This window comes from Onychomys torridus, chromosome 7, assembly GCF_903995425.1.
Source record: "Onychomys torridus chromosome 7, mOncTor1.1, whole genome shotgun sequence".
In the NCBI taxonomy this organism is placed as follows: Eukaryota; Metazoa; Chordata; class Mammalia; order Rodentia; family Cricetidae; genus Onychomys; species Onychomys torridus.
The window spans coordinates 40,723,109-40,744,942 of NC_050449.1; positions in this window are offsets into that span (position 1 = coordinate 40,723,109).

The following is a 21,834-nucleotide window of genomic DNA, read 5'->3' on the forward strand; positions in this document are numbered from 1 at the left end:
CATCTGCCCAGGCTGGTTAGTGTCCAGTTCTGCCTGCAGACCAGTGAATGACCAGGTAACCTCTAAATGGCATCCTCAGCCTCGGGGTTCCATGTTGCAAGCAGAATTTGCTCCCAGCTTTCTTTTGCCACAAGACACAGAAACAATGGTACCAGAACAGCTGGTACCAAGTTGTCTGTACTGAACATGCATAGGCAGAGTTGCTGACAACCTGTGGCTAGTGGGAATGATCAGAAACCATGAGAATGTACACCTCTTAAATCCATAACTCCAGAGAATTCAGACTACATATGGAGGCTCCTAACTCCCAAGGGTGGGAAATGGGTCTGCCTGTGCCAGGGCTTCATCAAGCTTGCACAGAAGCAACCTTTCACATCCCTGCCAGGTCCTGGTGCTGTCTGCCTGGTGTAGCGGTCTCAGCCCATTCAAGCACACCAGCACTGCAGTTCCCTGCCTGGCCCAGCATCTCTTGGAGCATAGTCATCATCTTTAGGGCTCCAAACTATGGCCCAAAACCTCCCCTGGGAGTTGGCAAATAATATCACAGCTCCTGGAACCTCACTGGGAGGGCAGGGATCAGCCTGCCAAGGATCCGGGAGGGTGTAGATAGAAGCTTTTCATTTCCCACACACAGGAAGCTGTGGAGAGACAGCAGACAAACTGTCTGTGAGGAACAGCATCTTCCACCCAGAAAGACAGACTGCCAAGGAGGAGTGGAGGCCACACCTGCATCCAATGGCCTAATCACATTCCCAGAGACAATCACAAAGAAGGGAGATGCTCCTGTTTCTAAGGGGTGAAACTTCAGCATTTGGGACTAATCAAACCGAGTTAACCAAGGAGCAAAGACCTGGGTTCATTTTCCTCCCACAGAAGCTCAGCCAGGAGCTCAATAAGAGATTCTGCAAAGTGCCCCGCTAAGCATGCTTATTGCAGGGGCACGATAAATTACCAGACACATTCATGAGCAAGTCGCTTGTGAAGGCAGAATTAAGCACCAGACCCCTGACTCTTGGTTTCCTGCTTACACAGGCCCAGCAAATAACACAAATGATGATCCATGGGAAGCATAGCTTTTCACAGCAAAGCCAACAGACTAATTCACTGGCACACACGGAAAAGCCAGCCTCAGCACTCGGACGGCATTTGTTTTGATTCTCACCCTGCATATCAGGGGTTAGCACGCCACAGTGTCAGCCTTGCTTTTGTGTCCCTTATGCTTTCCTGCCCCTGTCTCTCACAAAGCCTGGTTTCTCACAGATACCCCAGTTCTATCGTTTATTCATCTGCCCGGTATCTGTCCACTGTCCTTCTATCCATCCTCCATTCATCCCTGAGTCCAGTAATTGACTTTCTAAGAGCTCACCGTGCATCAGCCCCTCTTCTGGTAAAAGGGGTTTTTTAGATCTGGCCTTGGTTAAGAACACTCACTTTGGAATCAGACTAACAGAAAGACATGCAGAAGTCCTTGCTGCTTTCTGGCTGTGTGGCCTTGAACCCATTGCAGACCTCACTAAACCCCAGTTTCCCAGTCTGTAAGATGGCCATAATGTTACTCCCCCCTTGAGAGTGTGCTGAGAAGTCAGTAAGATAATTCACACACCACATGGTATGACGGGTAGTGACTAGCAGGTACAGCACACAGATTTTCTTCATCCTTTTTCCACCTGCTGCCTTCCTGACACAATTCTCGGAAGCGTTTCTTCCAGTCCACTGTTCACACCCTCCTTGGTGCCCGCTTCTTGCTGTTTAGTTTTCTGTTTGTGTCTGGCTGTCTTAGTTGGTTTCATGCTACTGTAACAGAACACCTGAGACTGAGTCATTCACAAAGAACAGAAATTTATTTCCTTATCGTAATAGAAACTAAAGATGTCCAAGGTACCAGCACGGGGTGAGGAATTTCTTGACTTCACAGCATGGCAGAAAGCATCCCATGGAAGAGATAGCAAGACCCAGAGGAATGGGCAGGAACTCGTCATTTTTTATAAGGAACCCACACTTGCCGTGATGATAATGGAGTTGAGCCATTCAGCTATCTCAGTGCCTGGTGATGCCAATACCTCCACAGAGACCCCACGTCCTAACAGGGCTCTAGTGGGGATCAAATTCCCACACACGGGCTTTGGGAAACATGTTAAAACCTGAGCAGCAACTTGTCCCCCTTCCTGAATGTCTCCATCTTTATCCTACTTCTACCCTTGTACCCTGTACCAAATTAATCCTCCTGCCACGCTGAACTATCTGTGCACCAACAGTGAAGCATGTCTTCTCACCCTACACTTTCTTTCTCTATATAAAATAGGATTCAGTTTTCACCTCAACTGCTGCATCCTACAGCAATGTTTGGAACCCTCCCTAGTTGGCCCCTGCACTTCCTGCCCTTCTCCAGGAGTCCTTACCTCAACATCTCTGCTCACCTCCATCCTTGTCTCCTCTCTCATTGCCCTGCGCATGTTCATAATCTCTTTGACAGCTTATACCACTCCGTTCCCCATGATGCCCAGCAGTCACTTGTACGTAAATACCTGTTAATTCAACCAAGCTGCTTCCCCCACCAGCCTTATTCCCACTCAATCTCACTTCATCTGTCAAGGTTGTTGATTTTATTACCAGGAAATCATCTGCATAGTCTTACCTGCTTTTGCTCCCCATGCTTGAGATCTCAGATTTAAAGGTAAGTTAGACTGCAGACTGGCTTTTAAATATCCCCAGCTGATTCTGTACAACTGCAGCCGAGGCCTGTAACATTTATTTATAACTTTGCAAAATTGGCCAGTGGTTAAGATATATAAACCCGAGGGGGCTCATGCATTTCCAATACATTAAGGTATATTTAAAACATGCTGTGTCTTATCAGCGGCTTTAAAATACACATTACCGCAGGAACCAGGAGGATGGGAGCAAGGTAATTGACTAATGAGAATTCTGAACGGTGACTGGAAATATGGCAGAACTGCCCTTGGAGAACTGTGCTCACACCTATTAATGAACTTTATCTGTGGCTCTAAAACACAGGCCTGTGTTTCAAACACAAGCCCAGGAGGCTGTGCAGAGCAAATGCTGTTGCGTTAATTCACACCTAGTTACGGTGACTGGCACCAGCCTTCAACACTGGTCAGAAGAAAGCTGCCGCACTCTCTGGAATAATTACTAAGGCTCGGTTTATTTTATAACAGGTGCCAGGTGTTAATATGGAAGGATACATTTTGTTTTAACTCAAAGTATGTGCATGGGTTGGGGGGGCAGGGCCTGTCTGTGTTTGTGTGTATGTCCATAAACATGTGACTACATACATGTCCAAATTCTGTCACTTAGGAAGGACTATGATACAGCAGAAAAGAGAATAGTAGGGGAAATCAAGCAATATTCAACCCAAGGTAGGCATCTACATTCCAGATAGGAACCTCCATGATTCATGGCCCTGTAGTGTATATTCAGACCAAGAATACTCAAGTCTAAGTCAGTGAAAATGGTGAAGCCAACCTCATGTCCCAAACAAGAGCCATTCCCTTCATCACAGGAGGAAGAAAGTGACTTCCTTCTTGTGGATCCAACTTCCTGTGGATCTTCTAAGTGACGCCAACCCGAAGCAGTGGCCTCAGTGGCCAAGCTCTTCCTGCCTCGTTAGGGTTACAATGGCTTCTTCTTCTTCTGTTTGAGACTGGGGAGGGGGGGGGGTCCAGACAGGTTTCTCTCTGTAACATCCCTGGCTGTGCTGGAACTCTCTCTGTAGAGAGATCTGTAGTGGTATTTTTTGTGTTCTAACAAATAAAGTTTGCCTGGAGATCAGAGTGCACAGCTAGCCACTAGAGGCCAGGCAGTGGTGCCATACACCTTCAATCCCAGCACTTTGAAGGAGGAAACAGGATTTGACAAGGTGGAGTGGAGACAGGAGATGGGGACCCCTTTCAGTCTGAGAATTCCTAGAGATAGGAAGTCTTTTCTAGTTGCTGGCTGCTCTGTTTCTCTGATCTTTCAGCTTTCACCTTGATATCTGACTTCAGGATTTTATTATTAAGATCAATTAGAATTAGAGCTACAGAGATCCACCCTCCTCTGCCTCCGAGTGCTGGGATTAAAGGTGTGCAGCACCACCGCCCAGTTTATACTGACTTCTTTAGACTCCTCCCGCTGTGTCTTTGGGTGGGTCCCAACAGTGACCTCTTCGTACCTTCCTAGTACTCTTAGCACACCTAGCCAGAATGAGGTAGACACATAGATGGATTCGCTCCACTAATTTCCCTGTGGTAATCTCCACCTCTTAGTAATCATCCCCAAATCCTATCTCGTGCCCATCTCTCTCCCTGTGGGTTAAGATTTTCTATCTAGTTGTCCACTGGGCAGAACTGCCCGTGTGCTCAGTTCATACAACAAACCCAAAGGTAACTTGTTCTTGTCTTTTACCTACTTAATTTGAACACCTTGTTCTGCTGGATTTACCTCCCAAATGCCTTTCACTTCATTCCCTCCTTACTCAACCCATGGCTCATGGTAGACTCCTGGCTCACACAGGCTCCCAGCCAACTCCCTTGCCTGTCTCTCATACGGCTTTAGCATTGCCTAACCTAAAATACTGGGCCTGAGGAGATAGCTTATTTGGTAAAGTCCTTATCATGTAAGCATGAGGACCTGGGTTTGGAGCCCCATCATCCACCTGAAAAGCCAGCACAGTGGCACACATCTGTAACCTCTGTCTGGGGATGCAGACACAGGAAAACTCCTGGGGATTGTTGACCACTCAGATTCAGTGGGAGACCCTATCTTCAAAATCAGATGGAGAGTGATTGAGGAAAACACTGAAGGTAAACCTCTGGCCTTTACATAGGTGCAAGTACATACATATGTACATATATACATATACATGAACGTACATACACATGAACACCACATACTTACAATAAATAAATAAAATGCAAAGGGGCTGTCCCTAAGATTTTGCATCTTAAATACTAGAATCCATTTCTTTCCAGCCCTCCCTGCAGGCTCTGCCAGCTGCCCTCTGCTTCCCACCACTCTCTGCTTGTACTTTCTTCTCCAGTGACACAGGGCACATGCACATCTCCAGTGACACGGGGCCACATACACTTCTCCTCCAGTGACACAGGGTCACACTCACTTCTCCTCCAGTGACATGGGGCTACACGCACTTCTCTAGTGACACGGGGCCACACACACTTCTTGGCAGACACTACACAACTCTCCACTTTGATGTTTTCTGCCTCTCCTTTTCTTTTAGATGAGTTCCAGCTCAACCTCCACTCAGTGACACCCCCCCACCCAGGAGCCTTGTCTGTGTCTTCACCCCTGTTCCAGAGGCTGGCCGGGGCTTCTTTCTCTCTTATGGCTAGCTGGCCATAAGAGTGATCAGTCTGCTGTGTGCATTGGAATGTGTGTGTGTGTGTGTGTGTGTGTGTGGTTTTTGTTTTTGTTTTTAAGGTTTGTTTGAACCAATAGACTGTTGTCAACCTGAAAACTAGAGACTGTAGATATTTCATCTCTCTTTGCATTGCCAATCCTTTATAAAAAGTATTTTTGTGGGAATGTGTGGTTAAGCTGAGATCTGTAGCTTCAGTTACTTGGAAATTCACCACTTAAGGCTGAGAAGATGGCCCAGTTGATGAAGTCCCTGCTACATAAATTTGAGGACCTGAGTTCAGATCCCCAGCACCCGTGTAAAATCTCAAACATGATAGAAGTGACTCTGCAGTCCCATTGCTGAGAGAGGCGGGAAGAAGGGACAGGCAGATCCCTGGAACTCACTGGCTGGTTGGCCTGACCAAATCGGAGTGCCCCAGTTCCAATGAGAGCCTCTAGCTCAGAAAATCAATGTGGAGCATGAAGAAGACACCTGATGCCACCTCTCGGCTCAGGCACAAATCTAAACAGCACATGCATCCCCATCACACACATATACAATAAACCAGTTCACTGCTGTGTGCAGTGCATGTGCTGGTCAATCGGAGCTGTTTCCTTGCTGTGTTAGTGTGTGGGGAGCCATGGGGGAGGCAGCAATGGGACAGCACTCACTCAGGGACAGTTGACACAGCGCCGACCACTAATTCTGCCACACACCCTTTGGGAAGCTGGAAGTGAAGTCATCCAGAATTGAGGGTTGAGTTGATGGGAAAGAAACACCTGAATGGGTGAAAAGTATCTAGCAAACAGTGGGCGTTAGGTCTTCATGTTTGTGTTTGTGATGAAATGTCAAAGAGACTCGGTGAAGGGAGGAATTGCTTACATTATTGCAAGGTTTCCATCCATCCTGACAGCGAAGGAAAAACAGAAGAGAGAGACAGGAAGGAACCACGGGCAAGATACCTACAAAATATACATTATATAAAACAAAATAAAAATTAAAAAGCCCTGTCTAGGAATCTACTTCTTCCAATTAGATCACCCTCCTAAAGTGTTCAGAACCCATATTCAGGCATCGGCCCATGGACACGAGATTACTATGGTCTCTGAGACACCAAAGCCTGAAAGTCATGAGCTAGCCCTCGAATCTGCTGTGTACCCTTATATAAGGATGTGTTGACATCTGCATGATGGACATTTTAGGTGAGATTATTCCGGGGCAGGGTGCTGGACTGGGTGTTGTAAAAGGCTCAGCATCACCCAGGCCTCCACTCACTGGTTATCAGTAGCACATGTCCTCTTCCCAGTTCTGACCAGATGAATGTCTCCAGATGTGGCCAGATCTCCCCTAGGGGCAAAACTGTCTCATGTCGAGATTCTTTCCACGTTAGAGGGAGGTCACATCAGTGAAAGAGGGAGAATGACATGTTTTTCTGACTGACACTCAAGTGCAGTATTTGAATGTGGTATGATAACGGATGTGGTATTGTTTTGAACTGTCTAAGCACTGATCAAATTTGGGTAACTGTTTTGACTTCACCTACTCAACGGCTTCACATAGAAGCCTGTACATCGCCCAGGTGCTACCACCCTTCTCTACCTGCCCCCAATCCTCTGAGGCACTCAGGCTATGGAAACGGTCCTGCTCCCAAAGGCCAATGAGGCACTAGAGTTTATAATCACTCAACCCTGCATCTCTATTGCTATTGGCTCTCCAGCAGGTTACCACTGAAGACCAGGCTTGCACAGCTCCATGGACTTGAGACTGCAATGGTATGCAAAATGTAGCATTCTGTAATTGTCTCTAAAACTTTGACAGACAGACGTAAAAGCCAAAGACCTCTTACAGCTTTGCATATCCAATGTCACTGTTTTTACGGTTGATGTCCATGAGCTGGCCAAAACAGAAGTTAAGTTGTTGTTTTAATTGCAGTGTTGCAGGGGCTGTAGACAACCAAAACTTCCAAGAGAGAACCAAGAAACAGCTACATTTTGTGCGATTTACCACAAAGACATTAGAGATCTCTGGCCAGCCATCCTTGAGCCTGGTATGTAGTGAGATGGCGCTAAATGTTCGAACAGTATTTGCTCATGATCTGCTCCTTTCACAAAGCTTACCAACAAGGGCTCATTAAAAGATAGAAACATCTAGATAAGCATACCTGGGTAGTTAGCATCGTGTTGTGACCCGTTTCTAGAAGGGCTCCCATCCCAACAGTCAACGCTTGTAGTTTAGCCTTAGATTTTTGGGTCCTCATTCCCAGGCAAGGATAATACCTGGCTGGTTCAGGAACCCAGGAGCTGAGGTCCCTGGTTCCCGCGCCTCCTTCCCTGGCCTTGACTCCAAGCTTGGAATGTACCTGTCACCCTTCCCTAAGGACACTAGGCTTCTGTAAAAATATGTCGGATTGCTATGAGTATGTTGAATGCCTATAAAATATATAGGTTCGTCCCCTCCCCAGAGATCTGTGTACAGAGTCTAAAAATATTCAGCTTTATCAAGCCATGAACACAGAAAACTATGCTTTATATTCCTAGAATGACTTTGGTAGAATATTTGCAGAGTGAAGAGGACCCTGTGATAATCCCAGCCATGGTAAACAGTGTCCCCTGTGACTTCACCGATGAGTAGATTTGGAAGTGGCTCCTACACCCTTAAAACTCCTCCACCTCTGTAGTGGGTAACCATCCCAGCCTTGGCCTGGAATTTCCAACCACTATTGAGGCTTCGGTAATGGTCACGCCCATAAGGCGGGGCTGAGGGAGGAAGCTGAAGACCCAGGATCAAGAGGAGAGGCCTCTCTTGGTTCCAGGACCCTGGACACTGGAGGTAGACAGAGCAGAGTTCTCCAGAGAACACCGCCCGACTGCGCCATACCTTTCCCAGACCCTGCAACTTATCCCCTCATTTGTAAGTTACCCCACAAAATAAACCTCCCTTTTAACTATGTGGAGTGGCCTTAATAATTTCACCAATACACCTCCCTCCCATAAGGTAGCCATATAATTAATTTGGTATGTCAAGCTTCACATACAGAGATTGCATCAGCACATATGACCAAGGGGCTTTCTGCCAGGCAGACAATCACTTTGGACCTCGGTTTCCCTCCCTGTAAAGAATGAACAAGCCCATGGCTGCTGTTAGCAGGGAGAACAGAAGGAAGATAGCTCTATTAAGCACAGCCAGGAAAAGGTCTACAATAAACCGAGGCCAGCTCAGCTCTAAAGGCATTTTGGCGGGCCTCCGGACGCAGATACAAAGATGGAAAAATGCAAGACAGGGACTCAGGAGCAAAATGCTTTGGTAACTCAGCTTTTAATTATACAAACCTGTGGCCAGCACAGAGGCACTTCCATCCCCCAAGCCAAAGGCCTGAAAGGCACTAACTCAGGCTCAGATGGCTTCAGTTGGTAGTTACCGGGTATAGTAAGGCCTCCCTGCTCTGTACAGCATCGTCCATTAGAAAACAAAAAAGGTACAGTAAGTGCCATGGAGCTCCTCCATTAATTGCTAAGTAAGGGGAAAAAAGAGAAGAATAAAGTGCTTTTACCTGCTTGGCTGGATAATTAAAAGCTGCCTGAAGCACAGCTAACCTTTTTCATTATGGCAGTGTTCATTATAAAGCCAGAAAGAATTAACTACACTGCATTATCAGATATCGAAAAATATTAATAGCAAAAGTGAGAAAGGGAAAGGAGGAATTTTGGGCGAGTTAATTAAACCACACGTCCTCAATGACTTATTAACTGACTGGTCTAGCTTCCTGGAGCTCCCTGAGTCCTGGGGAGCAGGGCCATGGGAACCCGCTCCTCAGGAAATGAGTTCCCGGCCCAAAGAACTCTTTTTCCCTCCCTCTCTTGCAATTTCTTTTTCTTTCTTTTCAAATATGGCCAACTGAGTCAAATCCTGGGTTAAGGCCTCCTTGGAAGCCAGTATTAACAGAAACTCACTGGAGCTGGGAAAGGTCGCCACCAAGAGACTCTCAGGGAGCCAGCTCTTGCTACTGTTCATCAAAACCCTTTCTGTACTTCTGTTGTCTAGGAGGTAAAAACAACTCCCCCTCCCCCCTCCCCTCTCCCCCTTCCCCTCCCTGTGTGTGTGTGTGTGTGTGTGTGTGTGTGTGTGTGTGTGTGTGTGTGTAGATATATGTATACAAGCCTCAGTGTATGTCCTCAATCATTCACCTTATTTTTTGAAACAGGGTCTCTCCCTGAACTTGGAGCTCACTGATTCAGCTAGATTAGCTGACCAGGAAACCCCAGGAATCCTCCTGTCTCTGCCTTCCCACCTCAGGGATTACAAACCCCTTCCACTATGCCCAGCTTTTTGACATGGATTCTAAGGGAATGAAATCCAGTTCTCAAGCTTGTGAGGTAAGCTTTGTTGTGGGAGCCGTCTCCACAGCCCTGCAGTGAGAACAGTTCAGTATGAGGTCTCTTTGCTACCTGTGTAGCCAGACACCCAGAGTGAGCTTACACAGCCCCGCGGGTTGTATCACATACCCGTACACGAGGCTTGCAGCTCCAGCCTGGCACAGTTCATGGAACTGGAGTATGCTACTAGGGCTCTGGGGCTGTTGGACTAAGCCATTAAGACCCGGAAGCAGCCAGTGGTAGCACAGAGTGTGGTTAGGGCCCTGCCACTATAGCAGGGAGGCCGGCTGGGGGACACTTGTAGTTACTGCAGATATATTGCTGAGGTGTCCTCCTGGGCAGTGCTTTGAAAGGCTCCCCTGCAGGAAGCTCTATGCATGAGCTCACCTGTCACCACAGGATGGGGGAGGGGGGTCAGGATAGGAAGGTGGGAGGAGTAACCTCCTCCATGGCAGAGGGAACAAGGAAGGGAATATAAGCATTTTCATTTAGCAAGAAGCAAAATGGATGTCAAAGAAAATGTACTATTGATTTCTTTTTTCTTCCTGCTGGCACTGGACCTTTCAATGAAGTCATAGACCAATTGAGATTCCAGCTTTGATTGGTTATGTTCCAGCCTAATCTCATTCTGAGAGTCTCGTTTGCATGATTGGTGGTGACATGCGGAGTAGGTGATCAATTTTCCAACATGCCATCATGACAACCAGACATTGTTCCAGAGAGTTCCCATTCTGCACTTGTCTCTGGGCTTCTTCCCCAGGCCATATCATGATCCCCGGCAACAGCTCTGCTCAGAAACTCAAGCAACTGAGCCACTTGCCTAGGGAGGAGCTTCCAGAAAGCAGGCTTAAGGGATGCTTCATTAAGCCTCAGCCCACAAGGTAGGAGATGTCAGGAGAGCCCAGCTGGTGTGAGGAAGAATGTGCAAATGTCTGCAGGGAGGTGGTCAGGGAGGATGAAGTAATTTAAAAGGGTCCAGTGGTCCAGTCTCTTCCTGAGCACCATAAAAAAAAAACGTTTCTACAGTGTCTCTTGGTATTTCCCCAGTCCACTACCCCCACGCTATCATCAATGGGTTCAATATCACTGCAACTGGGCCATTTCCTTGTTAACTGAGTTATACATTTAAAGTAAAGCATTTAGAATGGTACCTGGCATTTAGTAGGCACTCAATAAATGTTATCGATCCTTCAGCATCTCGCATCTTTATCGGGAACTTTCCATGAGTACTCAATACCTTAAGATGTGTTGAAAGGGGAATCTAGAGATAACATAGAGGAGATAGGAGCATTGCATGCTGGTGGTTCTGTGGAGGTAAAATGGTTCATTGACTGACAAGAGCGTCCATTCATATTTAGCGATTTTCAGCTTTCTGTCTTTTTAATCTACATATTTTGGGGGACTGGAAAGAGATAATTATTTTACCCACTTTCTAGATGTAAGACTAGGACTCAGGTGGGGCACAAGTTGCTTCCAGGATCTAGGCTTCTTTATAGGGCAGTGACAAGTTCCTCTCTTTCTTAGGAATGGGCACAAAGGGTCTTTGCACCAAGATTAGAGCAGTGTCTCAGGTTAGGACCAAGTAAGAATATCCTTGGGCCAAAGAGATAACTTAGTGGATAAGGGCACTTGTCACCAAGCTGGTGGAGCTGAGTTTGATCCCCATAACCAACATGGTGGGAGGAAAGAACCAACTCCTGCCAGTCATAGCCCAAACTTCACACATGTGTGTCGGCAGGCAGGCACACACATTAACACAAAATACTAAAACTTACAACAAAGAAAACCCTTGTACAGTGAAGAATGATCAAGGAAGGCTCCCCATGTCAATTTCAGTCCTCAACATGCATTCATGCACACACACATACATATGCACTTACATGCACATGCATACACACATATACACATAATCCAACACAAGAAGAATAAGATAGATAAATACTTCAACATAAAGTTCCTTGGTGCCACAATAACTGGGAAGGAAGTAGAAAGTGACTGACTCTTAGCTCAGTTCCACCTGTCAGTTATCCCTTCTCCTGCTCCTCTAGCATCTTCTGGGGGCCAGGGCAAGGTCTACAACCCCAAGATGTCTTCTGTGAGTTAAGGCCAGCCCTTTGGAGACTTGCTTCTCTTAACCGCCATAGTGTAGTGGTAGCTGAACTTCCTATATTGACCACCCTGTACTGTCCAATTTGTTTCTTTAGCCCAGAGAGTTTGACAGTGTTTTTATGTTTATCTCTCCTGTTCTGGTAGCCTCTAGAGGGGTCAAAAGGTGATTTTAAGGGTTGTGGAGATGGAGCAGAGGAGCTGAGTTTGAGCTTGCAGCAGGTGCCTGCACATGTAATCCCAATGCTGGGAGGCAAACACTGGAGGGTCCTTGGATTTTGCTGACAAGCTAGTCTAGCCTAATTGGTGAGTTCTAGCTCAATACGGGACCCCCATCTTTAAAAAGGTGGACAGTGTTCCTCAGGATGGACACCCAAGGTTTCCTCTGGTCTCCATATGTGTGCATGTGCACACATAGGTGGAAATGCACACATATGCAAAAGAAGTGCTCCTCTGATTATATCCATTGGCCTTTGGCCTTTCCTTCATGTGCATATTAACATACAGTGTGTTAGTGAGTTGTTCATGTTGTTGCCTGTGCAGTATAGAACAAAGTGCCTGATATAATTAACTTGCAGATAGAAGGGGTTTGTTCTGTCCTGTGGTTTGGAGGGTTGAAGTTTATGGTGGACTGAGACTCTCACTTTGGGCCTGTGATAAAGAAACATAGTGGCAGTAGTGTATGGTGGAAATAACCATGTATCTTGTGATCAGGAAGGAAAAAATGAAAAAGGAGGAGCTGTAGTCCCATGATGTCATCCATGGGCATCATCAAGGGCATGCCGACAATAATCTTAAGATCTCTAGCAGGTTCCATCTCCTAAAAGTTCCATCACCTTCCAGTAGCACCCCTGTAAAGACTGCACCCTTAACACTCAACATCCAGATCATCTGTGAGCCAGTTGGAGGGAAAGCAGCATTTATGGATCTTTATATATCCATCACACCAGGAGCATCACATGATTTATGTGTGTTAGGTCAAGTTGAGTGGAGGTGAAGTGCAATCATTTCCTGCTTCCCACAGGACCTAACTTTGGACTGGGCAAGGTCTGAACATTTACCAAACATCTACAAGAGATTCTGAATTAACTCCACAGCCTTCCCCCTCATCCCCCTTAGCTCCTTCACATGAAGCTAACATTTCTTGACTACAAAGTGAAGAAATGTATGGGTTTTCTGAATGTGATCACCCTAAATCTATAAGCAATTCTAAAAGACCAATATTTACTCCATTCTTTCTGCAACTTAATTTACTTTTATCTTCCCAAAAAAAAAGGACAAAAAGAAAAGGGTGGAAAACATGTGATTATATAGAAAGAAATGACAGATACACTTGCAAATACTAAGCAGAGATATCTTTGGTTCAAATGCCCTTTAACCCATGTAAAACATGCGAACATTCTATTTTAATTCTCCTTCTAAATACTAAGTGCAGTGTATATGCTGCCTACATACTTCATGAATTCAGGTAGTGTGTTAAAAACCTCTGGGCTATGCAGGCTTTTCTATGGGGCTAATTCAAGTCATTTCTAAGTTTCCTCCTATTAACACCTATGTGCTTTTTGTAGACGTTTCTGTTTTCTTCTTGCTATTGATAACGGAAAAACAAACAAACACAAGGAAGATACTTACTCTACACAAGAAGAGTATCCATATGACCAGTTCTGAACAGCTGTTGTAATTCTGCTCAGGGGCTTCTGGGTAATAATTGCCTTCTACAGTAAAATGGAATACAGCTTATGAAATACTTGCATGTAGTACAGTGGTGTGCATGAGGTCAAAAGTCCGTACCCAAAGGATAGCAGCATGCCTGATTCCTTGGTCATGACAGAGACTGTGGGGCCACCCCAGTCAAGGACTCATGAGCATCTTTGTGGACTGAAACAGCCATCAGGCAGGAATTCTAGTCCACTGCAGTTGACAGAGCCTCTGACCACGGCTTGGCAATTTCTAGTCAAGTGTTCATTAGATAGTTTGTATTATTTCATGAATCCTTCCCTGAGTCTGACCCCAGCTGACCAAACTCACAGGAGCACACATACACACTTGGCACACACACACACACACACACACACACACACACACACACACACACAGAGAGAGAGAGAGAGAGAGAGAGAGAGAGAGAGAGAGAGAGAGAAAGAGAAAGAGAGAGAGAGACTTCAGAGTGCTTTATACTGGGCAAGTTTCTAAGTACATTATCCCACTTGCTGCTTCCATGGACTTTGTGATGTATCAACTACAAACCATCCTGTTTCATACATGAGAGATGGAGGTCAAAGCTGTACACCCCCCATCTTCAACAGAAGACCCCTGTCTCTTTCTCTCTTCATCCTGGGGCAACAAGGTGGGGCACAGAATCTTGGGAGGAGTTCCCAGGTCCAGAAACTTCTCTAGGAGGCCTATGTCAGAGAAGGTACTTCTCGTGTCCTCCCAGAGCTCAGTGACCTTCAGTGGGGAGGAAGTGAAGACTGTCCCCCTGGCAGAGCTCAGCATGCAGGTAATTAATAGGTGACCACAGAACTGGACAAATGCAGAGTGACAGCGGGCTTACCTTTCTTATAGTCTGGGCCTCAGCTAACATTAACTGTACAGCAAGCCTGGGCCTTGTTGACATGTTGTTCCTTTTCATTAATAAATAACTGCCCGAAACAATTACACTTCAGGAAACTAACCTTATTTTTTCTCTTTCCTCTGAAAGGCACCAAAAATTAAAAGCAAAGATCCTTAAATCAACTGGACTACTTCTGGGCAGATGCTCTAAAACCATCTATCTAATGGGAAAGAGCTTTGTGAAGGAGCATTCACCATCCTCCACACTTCAACTGTGCCAGGGGACTCTCCGGTGGGTACCGACCACACGACCTCTAAGAACTTGGCCCTCCACACCGCTCAGAATTCTGCCAGACAATAAGCATACATCTCTAATGGAGCTACAGATGCATGTCAGTCTTTGTGTGTTTATACATATGTGTGTGTGTGTGTGTGTGTGTGTGTGTGTGTGTGTGTATTGCACATGTATGAGCAAGAGGAAAATGGATGTCTTCCTCTATCATTCCCTTGCTTATCTTCTTAAGACAGAGTATCTCACTAAACCAGAAGCTCAGGAGTTCAGCAAGCTCCTAGGATCCACCAGCCCCCGATACTGTGGTTACAGGCACTCACAGCCATGCCTGGCTTTTATGCTGGGGATTCGAACTTGAGTCCCCATGCTGTAGAGTAAGCCCTCTTTCCCACTAAGCTATCACTCCAGTCCTATGGTCTTTTTTTTTTTTTTAAGTATTATTGTAAATATCATGATGCTTTAAAATCAAGCAGTCCTAATTTTGAATCTGAGTGACCATATATTAGCTAATTTATACAATATATTTAGCCATTCTGGATTATTCATCTATTGTTGAATAGCAAAATACAATAAAACATGGTATTGTCAAAGAGCATGCATGTTCCATCTTATAGCTTCTGTGAGGCATGGATCCAGGTGGGTCTTAGCTGAATCTTCTCAGGGTGTCACAGGTGGCAATCAGGGTGACAGTCTGAACTGCAATCTCACTCAAGGCTCACCTGAGGTCTGTCGTGGGACTGATGTCATCATCCAGGTCAGCCCAGGCTGCTGTCTGGATGCCTTCCTCAGTCCCTTGCCATCGAGAGCTTTCTGCCAGGTAGCTCACATCACGGCAGCAGGCTTCCATAAGCATGAAGCAGTAAAGAGGATGAAAAGAGCAGATATTTTATAACCTAATCCTGGATGTGACATCCCATCACTTGCCATATTCTGCACATTAGAAGCCAGTCACAGCACCCTGCCCACCCTCCAAAGAGGGCAATTATACGAGGACACGAATACTGAGAAGCATGGATCTCTGAGAATCATTTCAGAGCCGCTTGCCACAACCTCTGAACTTCTCATTCTTCATTAATATGTGAACATTACAATAACAACCTCAAGAGTTAAGGAAAAACACTCATCAAGAGAGTGTGTCCAGTGCATGGTACAGAGTAAGTGACATACAGGAGCTGAGTACGGGCCCTCCTCCTGTCCCGGCACATGGCTAAGCTGAGAGGTTTATACACAAAACAAGTCTATGGAGCTATTTTTCACTGCAAACCAAGAGGCAAGGAAGCAATTCAGGGACCAAAAATGTTGGCAGTGGAAAGCTTGTCTTCTCTGGCCATCAAAGGTTCCACTGCCCTGGGACTGTAGGTTATGTGTGTCTGATTAAGAAGGGCCGGAGAGACAGCCCAGTGGGCAAAGCGATTGGCACTCAATCATGAGTGTTTCAGTTTAGATCCCCAGCACCATGTACAAAGGCTGGGTCAGCAAGTACCCATCATCGCAGTGCTCAGATGTTGGAGGATCCCTGGAGTTCACTGGGCAGACAGCCCAGCCTTATCAGTGATTTCCAAGTCCTGTGAGAGATCCTGCCTCAAAAAGTAAGGTGAACAGCAATAGAGGAAGACACCCAATGTCCACCTCTGGCTTTCATACACATGCTCATGTAGGTGCAAACACACAAACAGGTATGTACATGTAAACATGCAAACAAAGGGTGGAGCCTCAAAACTAATCTGAGTGCCATGAGGATAAAAGCAAGGCCCAAGCTAAGATGAAGCAGCCTCATCCTGCTGTAAGCAAGGTTCCTAGGCTCCCCTTTCGAAGCCAACCCACCACCCTCCTCAGTGGCTTCAGACAGCCCCCTGAACATTCCCAGAGGGGTGTTATAAATAATAGCATCTCTGTCCCCCCAAGGTCAGTGGACTGTGGAGCTAGCTCTGAGCATTGATCACTCTTACTTTCCCTCTCTAATTCTTACCAGTTCATTAAAGCTTGACCTTCTGGGCTTCTACGGCAACTCTGGATGTCCAGCCAGAGAGACCATTATATTTTAAAGGCTGTTAAACTGTCCAATGACATTTTAGCTTCTTTTTTTTAAATATTTGATAGCAAATCATCAATCACTTTTGTAAACTCCCATGTAAAAACGTGGGAGAAAAAGATGGAGAATTATGTGAAATTATAGTGGGATGAAGCAGTTAAATTTTTCTCTATCAGCCGAGGCGAGGTGAGGTGAGGCGAGATGATGGTCAATTATCTTTTTCCACTCACTGATAAATCACCAGCACCATTGAGGCTGTCAGCACCTGACTCATGACAAGCAGAGAGGGGTGTCAACATGACAGGAGAACTGCGGATGAGGGCCAGCCCTGCAGATGGACCTGGGGTTGCTCCAACCCAAGCCTTAACTCTCTGGCGGGGAGCATCAGCATGGGTCTTGACCCTGTCCCAGGATACCCTCTTTTTCTCTAGTCACTGCTCCTGCAACATCCTTCCTCCCTGTTAGTAGCTTCAGAAAACAGCTGCCTCCATCCTCAGCAACCTTCCATTCCCCGGTGCATCCCAAACCATGCTCCTTGTTCTCTCCCCACGCCTTAGCTGAGTTAACAGTGCCGTCACTCTCCCAGGTCCTTTAACTAGAGACCTCATCATTAGAGCCCCAAGCGTCTCCCCTTCTTTGCCGCCCCCAACAACCAATTTGCCTTTGAGTCTGTTCTATTGTCTAACACAATTATTTGTCACATCTGTTGCCCCTTCTCCATCTTACTCTGCTGTTGCCTAGGCTCAGCCCTTGTCACTTTCCTCTAATTGGTTAGACAAGGCTCTGAACTATTTTCCCACAGCTTTAGTACACACACACACATACACACACACACACACACACACACACACACACACACCACACTCATATACTTACACACATTTATATATTCATACACAAACACCCACCTATACACACTCACACCCACACATATGCTTATACACAAATATTCATTCACTCATTCATTCTCTCTCTCTCTCTCTCTCTCTCTCTCTCTCTCTCTCTTTCACACACACACACACACACACACACACACACAGGCACACAACACAAAGTCTCTCACAATTTTCTCTATATCTCTGCCAGTTTGTATATTAGGAAATATTCACCATCACTTCTCTCTCCTCCTCAGATGCCAGCATCCCTCTCTTGCTTTAGGATGAAACAATACCTCACTTATGTCACCAACTGTACAATCTCTGGAGTTGCCCCCCCAACCCTCTCTCCACCTCCATGTAGAGGAGTGTGCTGTTCTCATTCCCATGGCTTTTTTCCAGTGTGTCCAAATGTCAGAATTTTCATTCTCTTCCAGTCTAAACAGCCAACTCATGTCCATCCTTCAAGCCACAGACCCGAAGTCACCTTCCCCATAAGGTTTCCTCTAGAGTGACCCAGTCCTGCCCCCAAGCTCTTCTGGAGGCAGGCTATTCCTCCACTGCACTCTGAGTTTTTGAAAAGCATTTCCCTCTCACTAGACTACAAGGACCTTGAGTAACAGCCATGGCTTCTTCACCAGAAGTCACTACCATTCTGGGTGCAAAATCATGTGCCTGTTTGTTAGGTAATAATGTGAAGGACCCCAAAGAAAGATAAACATAGAATGGAAGCATTGCTCTCCCATTGGTTCTGTGGCCTCAGCGAGAGTTCTGTGTCTCTGAGCCTCATTCCTCAGCTATAAAATAGTAATTACTTTTATAAGCCTACAAGAACAGTTTGGCAATGACCATACTTAGAGCATGATGAGCCATTGGAAAAATGAAGGAAGAGGAGATGCTAGAGATGAAGGTTTCTGGTAGTCACTGGAATACACACACTATAAACTAAGAAAGGGATGTCAGCTGAGGCTCAGCACAGAGGGAAACCCAATGTGTAAGAGGTTTTTATAGAAGCCTGGCAACTAGTAAATGGGGGTGCAATAGTAAACATGTCCCAGTGTGCTCACCACTTTTTTCCTTTAGAAGCTTTTCTCTGTTAATGCCTGGGATTGATGCTGAGGCATGTGGATGGAGGTGAGCACCACTCTATTTGATACCAGAGTCCTGGCAGACCTAAGTCAAACACACAAAGGGATCTATCATACCTCAGTGGCTGCTAACTAGCTTGTCTGGCACCACATAGTATGTGTGGGCAAATACAGCTGACTATAGGTAGGAACGTGTACTACTGTAAGCCAACCTGTACTTATAAGGCACAAGTGAACCCTGATGTGTCAGGAGGCTTAACAGATGACTCCCCTGGGAAGCAGGTGGCAGAGGGACAGCAGCTGAATTTTGGACCCGCTGGTCTCTAGTTATAACACAGGTGGCCTTGTTCCCAGGTGGGAAGTGGCTTCATGGGAAAGAGCAATCAGCACCAGCTAGGGAATCAGAGCAGGCAGGGAAGAGGTTTGTATTACGGATGAACGGCCCAGTGAGCCCTGAAGAGTGATCACAGAACTTCAGGAGACAAAGAGAAGCAAAGAGGAGCACAACCCATTCACTGGAGCCTACAGACAAGAAGACCAGACCACCGGTGGAGAGAACCCAAATGCAACATGAAGCATGTGGCAAAGAAACCAAATACAGAAGTGACTTGAGTAGAAATGGCATGTGGGATCGTGCCTAGTGTCCACGTTAGCACCAAGCTGCTAAATCTCCTGCGGGAGCCTCTGTCTGAAGAGTGATTACTCAGAGGCACTGGACTAAGAAGGAGAAAAGGCGGCATTTCTACCCAACAGGGAGGTCCCATCCTTCACAGATACTGCAGTGGAAGCTTACTTAAAGTCACAACCTGACCTCAGTTTGTCTGAGAGGGGATTAGGAAACACTAAATCTATGGTTAAGAAGGAGAGACCACTAGAACAACAGATATCCTCCTCCCAGGAGCCAGTTTTAGGGCTATCAGTGGTAACTTTCAGGTAAAATGTTTGGATCAGATGAGCCATGTCTCTGCAGGATCATTAACAATGGGAACAGGAAGATTAGAGGAACAGAGACAGGGTCAGTGCGATGGGGCTAACTTAGAGGTAATTAGGCTGGTGGGGAAATGCATCATATAAAATATTTAAGTTTTAAAGATGAGCAATCAGTTCTGGGTAGCTTATTAAAGTTGCTTTATCAAGCAGGAGTGATGGTTAGACATCTCATGCAACAGAAGAATTGAAAAATGAAAACCCCAGAAAGTAAGGCTTCTCCACCATTGAGATGATGAAACCTCCCTAGGAGGTGCAGACACTAATGTGGCAGGCCTCTGATTTCCAATCAACTCTCTTTCTCTCCCTTTCAAAAATCCAATCAGAAAAAGAAATAATAGGAATGGCCCGAGGCCACTGTGGTAAGGACAGAGAGGTCAGCCGAGACCTATGCCTGTGTGTGACGGGAGGGTGACATTCTCCCTCTTCCCGTGCATCCCTATCACACACCCACAACTACTTCATGTGCAGGGTCACCCATTTCTCCACTGCTCATTCCTTTCCCTTTCTGTGTCTCAGGAGCTGTTTTCATCATCTCTTCTTGCATATCAAAATATCAGAAACTGAGCCATTGAAAAGTGCATTTGTTACATGACATCTTCCTACAGGCCAAGAGTCAACACACATCCTGAGTCCTCTGGTTGTCTCATTGAGAGCCATAGTCAGGGTGTTGGCTGCAAACATTCCCATGTGGATGCACACCAGGAGAAGAATCTGGTTGCACACTCACCCGGTTGTTGGTAAAGTTCGTGTCTTCATGGTCATATGATGTCATGGATCACGGAACTTGGAAGTGGCTACAGTGCCACGTGGGCTTTCTCAACTTGGTCTCCATCAAGCTAGCAGGAGACCCTCTCTCGGGAGATGTTCCATCTCTCTTTTGGGAGGCCTTCACTAGACTGAACACTGCCAAGGATAATATCCCCCTTGATTATCTCTGAATCAACCACTTATTATCTCTGCCACATCACTACATGGTTGTCATAGTCTGTCACCTAGAAGCAGCTCACACCCCTGCTCATACTCAAAGGGAATGTGTCACTTAATGGGGTGTGAGACGGGATGGGAGCCATGGGGGCCACTGGAATGCCATGGGGACTTACAGCCACTGAGCTGTCAGCCATGAAGGTTAGTCTCCTCTGGATGCTCTTCTGATCTCTCACACTTGCTCATCTTTCTCATCTGCCTACATCCAGGCCTCAGTAGTCTTGGCACCTCCATTGAGCAAGCTCACCAAGGCAGGCCAGCAGTCACCCTGTTTCTCTGACAGGCGCAGACGGGAGGTTTCAGATCAGCACATAAGCAAGGACTGTCCACATTGGCAAGTCTTATTTTTAAAAGTCTGCACGTTCATGACTTGGTGCACAGGTGTGCTGGCTTCTTCCTGGTTCCTTCCTTCAGAATGATAGGGAAGAGTTGTGAGTAACCAAAGCCTCACACCCTCTGTGAGTGTCTGAGGTACCGCTAGAGTAGGGCCATCTTAGTTGGTCACCAGGGAAGGAATCTCCAGGCTCTAACAATTTGCATGTGAAAGGAAATTGGAAGCCACTGCATGAGACCTCCTGGTGAGTGTAAGAGGAGATGCACAGGGCAGCAGCAGGATAGCTCCCCTGAGAGCTAAGGGAGGCTTTCTCAGTCTTGCCTTGGTCTTGAAAAGGAATCTCATCTATAGATAGCAGGTCCTCTAATGGAAGAAGCCTGTTCTCTATATCCTGCCACCAGGAACATGCCCAGCTCTTCCTATGAGGGGTAAAACTGGGGTATATGGGGTGTGGGTGTGCTCTGCCACCTGCCAGCCCCTCAGCCTCATCATGTTTTCCGTCACTCTCTATGCAGCAATTTCTGGGGAGGCAAATACCAATCTATCACCCTCCCACACAAGAAAAAGAATCGCTGTTCCATAGCAAGACACTGTTTCACCATTCCTCAGAGCATGACTTCAGCAGGACGAGGCCAAGTCACCAGATCCATGATACATATATCCAACAGGAAACAGAGACAGAGAGGTAAGGAGTTGACTCAGAACACACAGGAGTCAGATGGACACTTATTCTCTTTATCCAAAGCCCTGGATGCATGGCTGCCAAGTATAAATCTGAGGTGAATCTCAAAGGTTCCTGGGACTTGGGGTGTTCTTATAGGTAAGCCAGGAAATGAGGAGTCCCCCGGGTC